General features: G+C 54.8%; 1 protein-coding gene across 3 annotated transcripts in view; it reads right to left on the bottom strand.

Moving 5' to 3' along the window:
• Positions 1 to 16936, bottom strand: part of KIF21B (kinesin family member 21B) — a 1294294-nt gene that overhangs the window by 992760 nt on the left and 284598 nt on the right. The gene's annotated exons all lie outside the window — the stretch shown is intronic.

Below are 16936 nucleotides of genomic sequence, written 5' to 3'. Positions count from 1 at the left end.
AAGGGAGGGCCCATCGATAGGGGCCGAGGGGCCGGGAGGCAGGTGTGCACCCGGGCCCCCGGGGGCCCCCGGCAGGCGGGCCCAGGCGCTGCCTTCCCCGACTCGCGGTCGCCAGACCTCACGGAGGTCTGACCCAACAAACCCGGAGAAAAAAGGACCATCGGGAAGGGGTTGAGAGGCAGGTGCGTACCCGGTGTGAGAAGTTGGCCTGATGTATGATGTCACTAGTTCTAGTGTACACCTTATATCAGTCCAAACAACCCTTATGGTGATTGGTTGTAAAGTCAACCTTATAGACCAGCTATCCTAGTGGTAGCATGGACAAGAGCAGTCTTAGGCTAAACTCTGAATGGCATGTGAAGCCAGCTGTGATACCATATATAATCCCTTGAATACCAAATGAAAGGACACCACAACAGATATATATATAAAATAAAGTGTATTTATTCTAGACAAACCCTCAGCACTCTTTATGAGATTAGAGGTAAGTACAACACAGTCTTATTTATGCATACATTAAGTCACACAGGTAAGTAATACAGTTAGGCCCTAGGGGGCCACGCAAACCATATACTAAAGAAGTGGTATATGGACCACTGTCACGGAAATAGGATAGGCCTAGGCCTAGGGAATCGCTGGGGCTACACTACACTAGCATCAGTTAGGAAGTGGGAGGCCCATGGGATTCAGGTGCAGAGTGGAAACACTCACGCATAATGCGTAAAAGTCGATAGAATTACTAGCAGTTAGAAATTAACAGTTTAAGGACACTTCTGAAGCAGCTAGAGAGTCGAGACTCGGAAACTAGACCCTAGGATAGTCACTACCCTTGTGAGCACCGAAGTACCTAAGTTACCTAGCCCACGCGGCTGCGGGTGCATAGGTGTGAACTTGCGTCGGGTTTCGTCGTGGACTTCTATGGATGCCTGAAGGAAAGTTGCTGACAGGCAGTCAGTGAAGAGTGTCCGGTGGATCCCAAGGCTGGGATCAAGAAGAGAGGAGACCTGCAAGCAGAAGGGACAGAGTCAAGGTCACTAGCCAGTGACCACGTGGAACCAGGAAGGAACCAGGCGATGTCGTGAAGATTGCAGGTGAAGGTGAAGCTTGTCGCTGCAGCCACGGGGACCAGGAGACGTCGAGGACGACCAGGACCAGGAGGCGAGCTGTCCCACGAAGGCTCTTGCTGTCGGCGGTGTCGAAGTTGAACTAGGACTCACCAAGCCTTGGCAAGCGGAACCCACGAAGAACGGAGGACTTGCTTCTGGTGCAGACCAGGAAGGTCTGGGGTGCTTCTCTTTTGCAAGGAAGCGGGAGCCAGTCTGGAGGAGCCAAACCAGCAGTGAAGATTTCAGGATGCGTCGTCACAGAGGCCACTAGCCAACGGGCAAGCAACCGGACAGACGCGGCAAGCAGGAAAATGCAGAAGGGCCCCACGCAGGACTCGTGGAGTGTGGGGGGCTGATCTTCGGTGCAGATGGTGCTTGGGGTTGGGGCTTCTCAATCCCCGGTGCACAACTTCGAGGGTGCCTCAGAAGCTGCGCTGGAAGATACTAGCCACTTTTCCCAGGTAGCCGGTCCCACGTCTCTCGTCGCCTCCACGGATCTCAGCTCGGCTGTGAATGTGGATCAGGGTCGGAGAAGTCTGGAAGTCAAGGATCTGGTCGGGCTCTGCAGTCGGTCCCTCGTAGAACTTCAGCAAAGCAAAGGGTAGTCTCTTGATGGTGCCTGTTTACACAGAGTAGCCACTCCTTGGCCACAAGGGAGATTCTTCAGTCTTCTTCTTTCGTCGAATGTCGAAGGTCCAGAGTTTCTGTTCAAGTTGCAGGTTCAGGATAATCTAGTCTCCTGGGGCCCAGCTACCACTCTTATACTAATCTGGGGGGCTGGGTTGCCTTCTAGGTCACGCCTTATGGGTGGGACCTGGGAGGGGGGGGGTGGTTACACCCCCTTCCCTTTGTCTAGTTTCGCGCCAGGACTGGGGCTGGAGTGCCCCAGCACCGGTTTGAACTGGACTATGCACGGGACACCTTGTGTGCCCCAGGCATGTCTCATTCTTTTCATCCCTCCCTGCCCCAATACACTAAGGCCTGTTTTGGGTGGTGCTCGCACCTACCATGGCAGGAAACCTATTGTCCAAGCCTCCCTTGCCGGGATCACTCCCAGCAGCAGGAGGTCAGACTCGTGTCTGTGGCAGCAGCATCCATTTTGTGATGCTGGGGCTCTGGTTAACTTTAACCGGGTAAGTAGGTTACAACATGTCTTCTCCCTCTAGAAGGGAGGGATAATATCCTCATCCCCAGAAATGGGATGGGGGTATTATTCCAAAGTGTTAGACACCTTACACGACATGTTTTGATAAAGCCAAACCATAGTTACCATAACCGTTTAAGATTATAAGGCACTTTAAGAGTATATGGTAGGCTATATCATAGAACAGCTATAAGGACATGGTTCCGAAAGCTGCAGACAGGCTCAGCTCATGCTAGAGCACCATCTCACATGTTACCAAGCACTCTGCCTCCAGGATTGTTAAGGCCTGCCATAGGAGTGGCAGATAGGTACACATGTGTCTATATGTAAGTTAGGTATAGGAATACTACACCTAAGCAAGGAGTGATTACACAACCTTGCCCCAGCTGAGTGATCAGCCAGTTGTGTCATAATGGAAGGCCAGGCCAGGGGTGACATAATACATGCTGCAGCCCCTGGTAGGCCTAGGGTACAACTATGCCCTGGGTACCTAAGGTACATTGTACAGGGGCCAATAAGGTGATCCTATCCAAATGGGTTATGCACCTAAAGAACATAGTATCAATTTAGAGAGAGAACAGCAGGGCTGTGGGTCTGATTAGCAGGCCCACAGCCACATCTAAGTCGAAAACCAGTAAAGCAAAAGCAAAAAGTGGGGGTGAACATAGAAAGCAGACCCTACTCTCCTACACAACCCCCCCCCCAAACTTAGGGACATTAAACTAACCTTGACTAGTTGAGTCTTCATGTTCTAAGTGGAAATATCTGGAGAGTCCATCTGCATTGGCATGGTCAGTCCCAGGTCTATGTTCCACTGTGAAGTCCATCCCCTGTAGGGAAATGGACCACCTAAGAAGTTTGGGATTTTCACCCTTCATCTGATTTAGCCACAAGAGGGGCTTATGGTCTGTCTGAATCTTGAAGTGAGTGCCAAACAAGTATGGCCTCAGCTTCTTCAGGGCCCAAACCACAGCAAAGGCCTCCCTCTCAATAGCTGACCAACGTTTCTCTCTAGGGGTCAGCCTTCTACTTATAAAAGCAATGGGCTGGTCTTGACCATCTACATTCAGTTGTGAAAGAACAGCTCCCACACCTAACTCAGAAGCATCTGTCTGGACAATGAACTCTTTGGAGTAGTCTGGACTTTTCAGAATAGGTGCACTGCACATGGCCTGCTTCAGGTCATCAAATGCTTTTTGACAGCTTACTGTCCACTGAACTTTCTTTGGCATCTTCTTGGAGGTCAAGTCATTAAGTGGTGTCACAATGGACCCATAGTTCTTAACAAACTTTCTGTAGTACCCAGTCAGGCCCAAGAAAGCTCTGACCTGAGTCTGGGTAGTTGGATGAGTCCAGTCCTTTATGGTCTGGATCTTGCTCTCCAGTGGTTGAACCTGACCCCCACCAACTAGGTGGCCCAGGTATACAACCTTGTTCTGCCCTATCTGGCACTTAGTGGCCTTGATAGTGAGGCCTGCCTTTTGCAGGGCCTCTAAAACATTCCTCAGGTGGACCAGGTGATCCTCCCAGGTGGAGCTAAAGACAGCAATATCATCAAGATAAGCTGCACAATAATCATCCAACCCAGTAAGGACTTGATTCACCAACCTTTGGAAAGTGGCAGGTGCATTCTTCAAACCAAAGGGCATTACCACAAATTGATAATGTCCTCCTGGGGTCGAGAAAGCAGTTTTGGCCTTTGCATTCTCAGCTAGTCTGATTTGCCAGTAGCCTGCTGTCAGGTCAAATGTGCTCAAAAACTTAGCAGCTGCCAGTCTGTCAATGAGCTCATCTGCCCTAGGTATTGGGTGGGCATCTGTCCTAGTGACAGCATTGAGACCTCTGTAATCCACGCAAAACCTCATCTCTCTCTTACCATCTTGGGTGTGAGGCTTTGGCACAAGGACTACAGGACTAGCCCAAGGGCTCTCTGAAGGTTCAATGACTCCCAGCTCCAACATCTTTTGTACCTCAACTTTTATGCAGTCCCTGACATGGTCAGGTTGCCTGTAGATTTTACTCTTCACAGGCAGACTGTCACCAGTGTCCACCTCATGGGTGCACCAGTTTGTCTGACTTGGGGTCAGAGAGAACATATGTCTGTAGGACTGCAGAACCTGTCTGCAGTCCTGTTGCTGATGGACAGTGAGGCTGTCAGAAAAGACCACACCATCAACTGAGCCATCATCAGGGCTCTGAGTCAATAGGTCTGGGAGAGGGTCACTCTCTTCCTCCTGCCCCTCATCTGTAGCCATGAGTAAGCCCATGTCTGCCCTGTCAACATATGCCTTCAATCGGTTGACATGAAGCACCCTGTGGGGGCTTCTGGGAGTCCCAAGGTCCACCAAGTAGGTGACTTCTCCCTTTTTCTCAACAATAGTGTGGGGTCCAGACCATTTGTCTTGGAGTGCTGCTGGGGCCACTGGCTCCAACACCCACACTTTCTGCCCTGGCTGGTAAACAGTCAGCACAGCCTTTTGGTCATGCCAAGCTTTTTGGAGTTCTTGGCTTGTCTCAAGGTTTTTAGAAGCCTTCTTCATATACTCTGCCATCCTGGAGCGGAGACCAAGTACATAATCCACTATGTCAAGTTTGGGTTGTCTGAGAGGTCTCTCCCATCCTTCCCTTACTAAACATAGGGGTCCTCTTACAGGATGCCCAAACAAAAGCTCAAAAGGGCTGTAGCCAACCCCCTTTTGTGGGACCTCTCTGTAAGCAAACAGAAGGCAGGCTAAAAGGATGTCCCATCTTCGCCTAAGCTTGTCTGGTAAACCTTTTATCATTCCCTTTAGGGTCTTGTTGAATCTCTCAACAAGCCCATTGCACTGTGGGTGATAGGGTGTGGTGAACTTGTAGTTCACACCACACTCCTTCCACATTGCAGTCAAGTATCCTGACATGAAGTTGGCACCTCTGTCAGAAATGACCTCCTTTGGAAAGCCCACTCTGGAGAATACTCCAAGCAGGGCCCTTGCCACAACAGAAGCTGTTGTGGTCCTCAGGGGAATAGCTTCTGGATACCTGGTGGCATGGTCCACTATCACCAGTATGAATCTGTGCCCAGATGCTGTTTGTGGGTCTATTGGTCCTACAATATCTATGCCCACTCTTTCAAAGGGAACCCCCACCACAGGGAGTGGTATGAGGTGGGCCTTTGTGGGGCCACCTGATTTGCCACTGGCTTGGCAGGTGACACAGGAGCGACAAAACTCCTTGGTATCTTCTGACATATGGGGCCAGTGAAAGTGAGGGACAAGCCTGTCCCACGTCTTGTTCTGGCCTAAGTGTCCTGCAAGGGGAATATCATGGGCCAAGGTAAGAAGGAAGCCTCTGAACTTTAGTGGTATGACCAACCTCCTGGATGCACCAGGCTTGGGGTCTCTAGCCTCGGAATACAGTAGCCCTTCATCCCAATACACTCTATGGGTACCTTGAGCATTCCCTGCAGCCTCAGCAGCAGCCAGCTGTCTGAGGGGTTCAAGAGAGGGGCAGTCTAATTGAGCCTGCCTCAGATCTGCCCTTGAAGGTCCCCCTGTCCCAATAAACTCAACCTGATCAGGTTCAAGTTCTTCTAGGACAGTTCCTTCAGGGCTCTCAGAATCATCCCCCTGGGAGGGCTGATCCACCACCTGAGGCAGGGGGGAAGGCACAGCCTTAACCCTACTGCTCTTTCTCTTGGGTTGTGACTGGTCCATAGTTTCAGGATCCAGCACTTGTTCAGCGGTGCACTTTTTGGCCTGTGACCTGGTCACAGCAAGGACATGTGCATCTATCCCCAGCATTTCTGCATGGGTCCTATACTCCACTTCAGACCAAACTGAAGTTTCAAGATCATTGCCCAGTAAACACTCTACAGGAAGGTCTGAACTAACAACAACTTTCTTGAGGCCAGTTACCCCTCCCCAGGAGAAGTTAACAATAGCCACACTATGGGAGGTAGTGGCATTGCTAGCGTTGGTCACTAGGTAATTCTCACCTAGTATGATCTGTCCAGGGTCCACAAAGGCAGGTGTCACCATTGTGACACTAGCCCCAGTGTCCCTGTAGGCCTGAGCCATTCTTTGGTTGATAAAAGGAGTCTGTCTGTACTTGCCCAGGTTACTGGGGCCTACAGTAGAGGACAAAGCTAAGTCCCCATCACAGATCAGAACAGCCTGAGTAGGTATTCTGACTAGGCCAGAATCCGCCTCAGTTCCCAGGGTTAACCCTACTACACCCTTTTGCTGAGAACCACCACTTACAGCTGGACTAGGGGGTACAGTTGCCTTAGGGGCAATGGTGGCTGGGGGCTTATCCTTTTTGGTGCACTCACTAAACCAATGTGAGTTGGACTTACAATAGTTGCACCATGGTTTCTTTTGGCCATCTTTCTTTTTATCCTTTTTGGGACCACCCTCCCCCTGAGCCTTTTGGGGGCCTGGTGAAGACTTCTGGTTTTTTTGTTTCTGATCATTACCCTGCTGGTCTGCCTTTTTCTGATCACCGCCCTGGTTCTGGTTTTTCTGCTTAACTCTACTCCTGACCCATCTCTCTGCCTTCTTTCCCAATTCTTGGGGAGAAGTCAGATCAGAATCAATCAGGTGTTGATGCAGTAGCTGGTTTTGACAGTTGTTAAGGATTTGCTCTCTCATGATCAAATTATACAATCCTGTATAGTCCTTAACCTTACTTCCCACTAGCCAGCCTTCCAGAGCCTTAGTGGCACAATCTACAAAGTCAGTCCAGTCCCGAGTCTGTGTCTTCTGGGTATCCCTGAATAACAACCTGTATTGTTCAGTGGTTAGGCCAAACCCATCAATTAGAGCACTCTTCAGGACAGTGTAATTGTCCGCATCCTCATCACTAACTGTGAGGAGCTTGTCTCTACCTTTCTCAGAGAAGGAGAGCCACAAGAAAGCTGCCCACTGACTTTGGGGTACCTGCTGTACTTTGCAAGCTCTCTCCAAAGCAGTTATCCATTTGTGGATGTCATCCCCACACTTGTAGGGAGGGACAATCTTGCTCAGGTTTCTATTATCATAGTGCCTGTCTCTATCCTTAGGGATATTGCTGCCACCAGTGGGTTCTGACCCACTTAACTTTTGCTCTCTAGCCAGAGCAAGCTTCTCCTTGGCAAGGGCAAGTTCTTCCCTCTGAATCCTCAGGTTAGCTTCCCTCATTCTGGCTTCATGCTCCTTTCTCTCAGGGGAAGTCATTCCCCTGTGAGAGGAAGCATTAGAGATGCTAGAGACATGGGAGTGGATGGATTCCCTTGAAGGGGATCTGTCCCTCCTGCTTCTCTGTGTAAGCCCACTTGGGGGTCTGTATGGGGGGACCCCATGCAAAATCCCATGTAAGCTTAGGTTAGCCTGGCTAAGTCTTCCTACTTGGCCCTGGCTGTCTACCTCTTCATCTGAAGTCCCATCTGACTCATCTGTGGTGGGTAGACCCTCCTTTGTACCTAGGGTACTGGCCTGTGAGGCCCTAAGAGTATCATACTCCTCTAGGAGTTGTACTAGCTGAAGGAGGGTAGGGTTTGCACCCTGTTTTAACTTTCTGGAGGTACACAATTGTCTCATCTCCTGAAAAGTTAGGGTATCATATCTAGAGGGGGGTCTTCTTCAGACCTGCCCCTCCTGAGAGAGCATCTACTTGATCTCCTCCCAGAGACATGATCTAGTGAGGGTGTGGTGTGTGCACCTACCTACACTAGTTGTTTTTACTAAACCTCTCTGGTAGTTGTAGTCAGGGTGTGTTACTCCCTTCAACCAACAAACACTAAGTCCAGTAGGACTTAAGTATTATAATCTATGTTATATGTACCTAAACAATATCTGTGTGATCTTTCACTTTAGTATCTCAAGATTACAATGGTATTACAACAGCAAGCTCAGATCCCAACCGCTGCTCACCAATGTGAGAAGTTGGCCTGATGTATGATGTCACTAGTTCTAGTGTACACCTTATATCAGTCCAAACAACCCTTATGGTGATTGGTTGTAAAGTCAACCTTATAGACCAGCTACCCTAGTGGTAGCATGGAAAAGAGCAGTCTTAGGCTAAACTCTGAATGGCATGTGAAGCCAGCTGTGATACCATATATAATCCCTTGAATACCAAATGAAAGGACACCACAACAGATATATATATAAAATAAAGTGTATTTATTCTAGACAAACCCTCAGCACTCTTTATGAGATTAGAGGTAAGTACAACACAGTCTTATTTATGCATACATTAAGTCACACAGGTAAGTAATACAGTTAGGCCCTAGGGGCCACGCAAACCATATACTAAAGAAGTGGTATATGGACCACTGTCAAGGAAATAGGATAGGCCTAGGCCTAGGGAATCGCTGGGGCTACACTACACTAGCAACAGTTAGGAAGTGGGAGGCCCACGGGATTCAGGTGCAGAGTGGAAACACTCACGCGTAATGCGTAAAAGTCGATAGAATTACTAGCAGTTAGAAATGAACAGTTTAAGGACACTTCTGAAACAGCTAGAGAGTCGAGACTCGGAAACTAGACCCTAGGATAGTCACTACCCTGGTGAGCACCGAAGTACCCAAGTTACCTAGCCCACGGGCTGCGGGTGCATAGGTGTGAACTTGCGTCGGGTTTCGTCGTGGACTTCTATGGATGCCTGAAGGAAAGTTGCTGACAGGCAGTCAGTGAAGAGTGTCCGGTGGATCCCAAGGCTGGGATCAAGAAGAGAGGAGACCTGCAAGCAGAAGGGACAGAGTCAAGGTCACTAGCCAGTGACCACGTGGAACCAGGAAGGAACCAGGTGATGTTGTGAAGATTGCAGGTGAAGGTGAAGCTTGTCGCTGCAGCCACGGGGACCAGGAGACGTCGAGGACGACCAGGACCAGGAGGCGAGCTGTCCCACGAAGGCTCTTGCTGTCGGCGGTGTCGAAGTTGAACTAGGACTCACCAAGCCTTGGCAAGCGGAACCCACGAAGAACGGAGGACTTGCTTCTGGTGCAGACCAGGAAGGTCTGGGGTGCTTCCCTTTTGCAAGGAAGCGGGAGCCAGTCTGGAGGAGCCAAACCAGTAGTGAAGATTTCAGGATGCGTCATCACAGAGGCCACTAGCCAACGGGCAAGCAACCGGACAGACGCGGCAAGCAGGAAAATGCAGAAGGGCCCCACGCAGGACTCGTGGAGTGTGGGGGGCTGATCTTCGGTGCAGATGGTGCTTGGGGTTGGGGCTTCTCAATCCCCGGTGCACAACTTCGAGGGTGCCTCAGAAGCTGCGCTGGAAGATACTAGCCACTTTTCCCAGGTAGCCGGTCCCACGCCTCTCGTCGCCTCCACGGATCTCAGCTCGGCTGTGGATGTGGATCAGGGTCGGAGAAGTCTGGAAGACAAGGCTCTGGTCGGGCTCTGCAGTCGGTCCCTCGTAGAACTTCAGCAAAGCAAAGGGTAGTCTCTTGATGGTGCCTGTTTGCACAGGGTAGCCACTCCTTGGCCACAAGGGAGATTCTTCAGTCTTCTTCTTTCGTCGAATGTCGAAGGTCCAGAGTTTCTGTTCAAGTTGCAGGTTCAGGATAATCTAGTCTCCTGGGGCCCAGCTACCACTCTTATACTAATCTGGGGGGCTGGGTTGCCTGCTAGGTCACGCCTTATGGGTGGGACCTGGGAGGGGGGTGGTTACACCCCCTTCCCTTTGTCCAGTTTCACGCCAGGACTGGGGCTGGGGTGCCCCAGCACCGGTTTGAACTGGACTATGCACGGGACACCTTGTGTGCCCCAGGCATGTCTCATTCTTTTCATCCCTCCCTGCCCCAATACACTAAGGCCTGTCTGGGGTGGTGATCGCACCTCCCAAGACAGGAAACCTATTGTCCAAGCCTCCCTTGCCGGGATCACTCCCAGCAGCAGGAGGTCAGACTCGTGTCTGTGGCAGCAGCATCCATTTTGTGATGCTGAGGCTTTGGTTAGAGTTAAACAGCAAAGTAGGATTTTAACATGTCTCTCCCTCTAGAAGGGAGGAATAATATCCTCATCACCAGAAATGGTATGGGGGTATTATTCCAAAGTGTTAGACACCTTACACAACATGTTTTGATAAAGCCAAACCATAGTTACCATAACCGTTTAAGATTATAAGGCACTTTAAGAGTATATGGTAGGCTATATCATAGAACAGCTATAAGGACATGGTTCCGAAAGCTGCAGACAGGCTCAGCTCATGCTAGAGCACCATCTCACATGTTACCAAGCACTCTGCCTCCAGGATTGTTAAGGCCTGCCATAGGAGTGGCTGATAGGTACACATGTGTCTATATGTAAGTTAGGTATAGGAATACTACACCTAAGCAAGGAGTGATTACACGACCTTGCCCCAGCTGAGTGATCAGCCAGTTGTGTCATAATGGAAGGCCAGGCCAGGGGTGGCATAATACATGCTGCAGCCCCTAGTAGGCCTAGGGTACACCTATGCCCTGGGTACCTAAGGTACATTGTACAGGGGCCAATAAGGTGATCCTATCCAAATGGGTTATGCACCTAAAGTACATAGTAACAATTTAGAGAGAGAACAGCAGGGCTGTGGGACTGATTAGCAGGCCCACAGCCACATCTAAGTCGAAAACCAGTAAAGCAAAAGCAAAAAGTGGGGGTGAACATAGAAAGCAGACCCTACTCTCCTACACCCGGGCCCCTGGGGGCCCCGGCGGGTGAGCCCGGGCGCTGCCGACCCCATCTTGGGATCGCCGGACCTCACGGAGGTCTGACCCAGCAAACTCGGAGAAAAAGGGACCACCGGGAAGGGGCTGAGAGGCAGGTGCGTACCCGGGCCCCTGGGGGCCCCGGCGGGCGGGCCCGGGCGCTGCCTTCCCCGTCTTGCGATCGCCGGACCTCACGGAGGTCTGACCCAGCAAACCCGGCGAAAAAAGGACCATCGGGAAGGGGCTGAGAGGCAGGAGCGTACCCGGGCCCCAGGGGGCCCGAGCGGGCGGGCCCCGGGTCTGCCTTCCCCCGTCTCGGGATCACCGGACCTCACGGAGCTCTGACCCAGAAAACTCGGAGAGAAAGGACCATCAGGAAGGGGCTGAGAGGCAGGAGCGTACCCGGGGGTCTGCCTTCCCCTGTTTCAGAATCGCCGGACCTCACGGAGGTCTGACTGACCCTCTCCCTAGTAATCCGGAGGAAAATTACCCCCCTTTCTTGTAATCCGTGCGCACGAGGTGACAGAGGGGACCCAAGGCGCGAATGTACACGATCTCCTGGAGCCCTCGCTGGGATCCGGGAGGCAAATGGACCCTCATCGAGACTTGCAGGCGAGCCCGGCCATCTGGTCACCCCATAGGAAAGCGTTGTGCGCGACCAGATGGCCGAAGGGACGTGCGCGACCAGATGGCCGAAGGGACATGCGCGACCAGATGGCCGAGGGGACAGGCGCGACCAGATGGCCGAGGGGAAAGGTGCGACCAGATGGCCGGGCTCGAAAAAGAAGCTATCTGGTCGCTCTGTGCCCCAACAAATGAGTGAGCGGGCCCGGCCGGGCCCCTGGACCCAGCCAGGGCTCCCAGGCCCGGAGGCGCAGGGGAAGCCTCCCCGGACCCTCCGGACCCCGGCGCCCTCCCAGGGGCCCCCAGGGGCCCGACTGGAGCTCCTGAACCCAGACGAGTGAGGGGAGGCTCCCCGGCCACAACGGAACCCCGTCCCGGGCCTTTGGGAGTGCCGGGGGACGGGGCCCGGGGCCGGAGACTCTGACCCGGGGCCCGAGCGGTCCCCTAGACCCAGCCGGGGCTCCCAGGACCGCAGGTGAAGCCTCCCCGGGCCCTCCGGACCCCATGCGGCAGGACCCAGGGGTGAGCCCGGGGTGGGGAGGCCACCCTCCCAGGGGCCCGGCCGGAGCTCCTGAACCCAACCGAGCGAGGGGAGGCTCCCCGGCCACAACGGAACCCCGTCCCGGGCCTTTGGGAGTGCCGCAGGCCGGGGGCAGGGCCCGGGGCCGGAGCCCCCGACCTGGGGCTTGGCCGGGCCCCTGGAACCAGCCGGGGCTCCCAGGACCGCAGGTGCAGGGGAAGCCTCCCCGGGCCCTCCAGGCCACATCCCGGGCACACTGCCACACGGTAGGACCCAGGACAGAGCCCGGGGTGGGGAGGCCGCCCTCCCCGAGGCCCTCAGCGGCCCAGCCGGAGCTCGTGAACCCAGCCGAGCGAGGGGAGGTTCCCCGGCCACAACGGAACCCCGTCCCGGGCCTTTGGGAGTGCCGCAGGCTGGGGGAGGGGGCCCAGGGCCAGAGTCTCCGACCCGGGGCTCCCAGGACCGCAGGGGAAGGCTCCCCGGGCCCTCCGGACCCCTAGTCCCGGGCACCCTGCCACGTGGCAGGCCCCGAGACAGATCCAGGGCTGGGGCGGCATCCGGGCCCGTCCAGCTGCCGGCTGAGGACCGAGAGGGGTCCCAGAGTACCCTGTCCCTAGTAATCCGGAGGTACCCCCCTTTCTTAAAACCCGCGCGCTCGGAGTGACGGAGGGGACCCTAGGGGCGAACACGCCCGGCCTCCTGGAGCCCTGGCTGGGATCCGGGAGGCGAATGGACCCTCATCGGGACTTCCAGGCCGGCCCGGCCATCTGGTCGCCCCATTGGAAAGCATTGCGCGCAACCAGATGGCCGAGGGGAAAGGAGCGACCAGATGGCCGGCAACTGAAAGGACTCCCGTCTGCCCGCCCAGAGCCTAGCCATAGCGGTAGGGCTCCCGCCTGATCCAAGGGCTCGGTGGGCTCTGCTTCCCGGGGGGGCTCGGGGACACCGGCTGGGCCTCAGGCACGGGGAGGACCGACGGAGCTCTCGCGCCCCGGGGGGAGGACTGCCCGGGACCCGAGGAGCCCGTCCCTGGGCACTTTGCCATGCCGCGGGCCGGAGGAGAGAAGCCCCGGACGCCTGGGAGGATGTTGCCCGGGTATAGCCCATCTGGTCCCCGGCAAAGAACCGCCAGCCCCGGAGGGGTCTTCCGGCACACCCTGCCCCTACTAATCCGGAGGAAGGCTACCCCCCTTTATTGAAACCTGCACGCTCAGAGTGACGGAGGGGACCCTAGGGGCGAACGCACCCGGCCTCCTGGAGCCCTGGTTGGGATATGGGAGGCGAATGGACCCTCAGCGAGACTTCCAGGCCGGCCCAGCCATCTGGCCCCCTTATTGGAAGGCATTGTGCGCGACCAGATGGTCGAGGGGAAAGGAGCGACCAGATGGCCGGCAACTGAAAGGACTCCCGTCTCCCTGCCCAGAGCCGAGCCATAGCGGTAAGGCTCCCACCTGATTCAAGGGCTCGGGGTGGCTCTGCTTCCCGGGGGGGGCTCGGGGACACCGGCTGGGCCTCAGGCACGGGGAGGACCGACGGAGCTCTCGGGCCCGGGCGCCCCGGGGGAGGACTGCCCGGGACCCGTGGAGCCCGTCCCTGGGTACTTTGCCATGCAGCGGGCCAGAGGAGGGAAGCCCCGGACGCCTGGGAGGATGTTGCCCGGGAATAGCCCATCTGGTCCCCGGCAAAGAACCACCAGCCCCGGAGGGGTGTTCCGGCATACCCTGCCCCTACTAATCCGGAGAAAGGCAACCCACCTTTCTCGTAACCCTAGCGCTCCGAGTGACGGAGGGGATCCTAGGCGCGTATGCGCCCGACCTCCTGGAGCCCTGACTGGGATCCAGGAGTCAAATGAGCCCTCATCGGGACTTCCAGGCTGGCCCGGCCATCTGGTCGCCCCATTGGAAAGCATTGCGCGCGGCCAGATGGGAGAGGTGCAACCAGATGGCCGGGACTGAAAGGACTCCCATCTGTCCAACCCCGAGCCTTCGCGCTAGGGTTCCCGCCTGCCCACGCAGGGCTCGGGGGCTGCAGGGCACGGGGCCTGCAGGGCTCCGTGGCTGCAGGGCTCCGGGGCTCCAGGGCTGCAGGGCTCCGGGGCTCCAGGGCTCCGGGGCTGCAGGGTTCCAGGCCTGCAGGGCTCCAGGGCTCCGGGCTGGAGGGCTCCAGGGCTGCAGGGCTTTGGGGCTGCAGGGCTTTGGGGCTGCAGGGCTCGGGGGGGCTCGTAGACCCCACACTGGGCCTCAGGCATGGGAGGCCCGGCGGAGCTCCCGGGACCCGAACGCCCGGGGGACCCATGGAGCCCGTCCCGGGTACTTTGCCTCGCCGCAGGCTGGAGGAGGAAGCACTGGACGCCCCGGGAAAGTGTCGTCCGGGCTTAGCCCATCTGGTCCCCACCTGAGAACCGCCATCCCCAGGAGGGGTGTCCCGGCATACCCTGCCCCTAGTAATCCAGAGGAAGGCTACCCCCCTTTCTGGTAAACCGTGCGCACCGAGTGACGGAGGGGACCCTAGGCCCGGACGCACCCGACCTCCTGGAGCCCTGCCTGGTATCGGGGAGGCGAATGAGCCCCCATGTAAACGGTGCAGCCACTTCTTACATTTCTCGCTTTTCTTCATTATATAGTTCCTACGAATATATACTTTTTTCCAGATATTATGTTTATGTACTTTTTTGCTATGAAACGTATGACGGTGTGTAAAGTTGCTTTTAGATGGCTGGGATAGTTCAGGTTGTTGGACGGTGTTTACAGGGGGCGCAGTTGTGCGCTCTGGAGTGGAGGATAAAGGCAGAGAGAGTTTCTTATAGACCATGCCGGTGGTTTATAATTATGTTATTAAGACCACTTGATCGTCCATTCCATGGCCTCTCTGCAGAGCGCACAAAGCAATGGTTTGTCACACATGCCCTAACTGTAAGACGCATTTTGTCTCGAAGTGTGTGAAGGACACATAAGCGGCTGTTGCAATACGGACAGCTCAAAAGGAAAAGAAAATGTGTTTACAGGTGAGAAGAGTGTGGGTGGGTGTGAGTTAGGGCATGGTGAAGGGGGCGCCACAGGGAAGTACGTGCAGAAGGCAGAGTGAAAAGACATTGATGAAAAGGAATAGGGCCCGGACCCACCCAGAGAACCCACGCCCCAACCTGCAGTACACCCACAATCAACTAGTCAGTCCAAGGGTGTGGGTAAAAACGGCCATGTTTAATCAAACAAAACATTCATAAACATGACAAGTAAAACATTATCAACTTTCAAATTTAAAAAAACGCTTAATCACACTTTTAATATTTACAAGCGTTCATAATAACTGTTTATGCAAGATCTAAGTATTCCAGCACTAAGGGGCCTTCTGGCTCGCATCCCCTATCTGAGAACCACGCAAGGCGCAACCCACCTGCGTCCTTGAGCGGTGAGCCCCCCAGCCCTCGTTCCTTGTCTGTCTTTTTCCGGGGGCCCACCCCTCTACCACCAGGCTGCCAAGTAGGCTCGTGTGACCTGTCACCCTTGCCTCTCCAGCCGGAGTCCCCATTCTCCCTACGGAGAGCTTACTGTCTCTCCCCTCAGTGCTGGCCTCGGGAGTATGCCAGCGGGCCTCCCGTTACCCTGAAAATCACTGTTCTGTGGTCTCTTTTCTGCCAAACCCACCCCCCCCTCCTAACCTATCCCCAAACCATATATCTTAGGGACGGGTGGGTGGGAGACTGCACACAGTCTTCGGTCCAGGCAGGAGTGAGCGGGAAAGAGAAGGAGTAGAGGTGAATCTGGGGCCTAGATAGCCCCACCCTGGCTCCACCTCTCCTGGACGCTACTTGCGCCAGACTCCCGTCATGGTGACTCGGAAGCACTACCCCCGGCCAGCAGCCAATTAGACTGCTGGCCGGGCTAAGGGGGTGTGTCACGGGAACGGAGGGCCGGGTCCTAGGTGCGTGCTCGCTAAGGGTCGCGCTTGTCATAGGGCCCGGACCCCCCCAGAGAACCCACGCCCCAACCTGCAGTACACCCACAATCAACTAGTCAGTCCAAGGGTGTGGGTAAAAACGGCCATGTTTAATCAAACAAAACACTCATAAACATGACAAGTAAGACATTATCAACTTTCAAATTTAAAAATTCACTTAATCACACTTTTAATATTTACAAGCGTTCATAATAACTGTTTATGCAATATCTAAGTACTCCAGCACTAAGGGGCCTTCTGGCTCGCATCCCCTATCTGAGAACCACGCAAGGAGCAAGCCACCTGCTTCCTTGATCGGTGAGCCCCCAGCCCTCGGTCCTTGTCCGTCTTTTTCCGGGGGCCCACCCCTCTACCACCAGGCTGCCAAATAGGCTTGTGTGACCTGTCGCCCTTGCCTCTCCAGCCGGTGTCCCCATTCTCCCTGCGGAGAGCTTACCGTCTCTCTCCTCAGTGCTGGCCTCTGGAGTATGCCAGCGGGCCTCCCGTTACCCTGAAAATCACTGTTCTGTGGCCTCTTTTCCGCCACTATGGGTGACCAGGGCCCACAGGTCCTTCACCCTCCCCACCAAAAAACAAGTTCTGCACGAACGACCAGATCCCTTTAATTCACACGTCTGTGCCAATGTCCGACAAGTAAACGTCGTCTTGATGAAACATCCGGTCCCCAGCGATTAGTCTGTAGGAGATATGATACAAGCGGTCCCGGACCTGAGCACAGCTTGGCCAACTCCCCGTTAAGACGTCTCACTGATACGTTCAAGGCCCGGGATCTGACCCCCGTGGCCCATGTCCGGCGGGGGATCATGCAGGGCCAAGCAATCCGGGCACGTGGAAATGTTCTCCCAAGCCAGGCGAATTCGGTCAGTAATTCCTCCCTTACTGCCATGCGACCCAATTTCACCATGTCGTTTCCGCCCAAGTGCAGGATAATTA

The sequence above is a fragment of the Triturus cristatus genome, chromosome 1_1 (assembly GCF_964204655.1).
Source record: "Triturus cristatus chromosome 1_1, aTriCri1.1, whole genome shotgun sequence".
In the NCBI taxonomy this organism is placed as follows: domain Eukaryota; kingdom Metazoa; phylum Chordata; class Amphibia; order Caudata; family Salamandridae; genus Triturus; species Triturus cristatus.
This window is presented reverse-complemented; position numbering and strand designations above follow the sequence as displayed.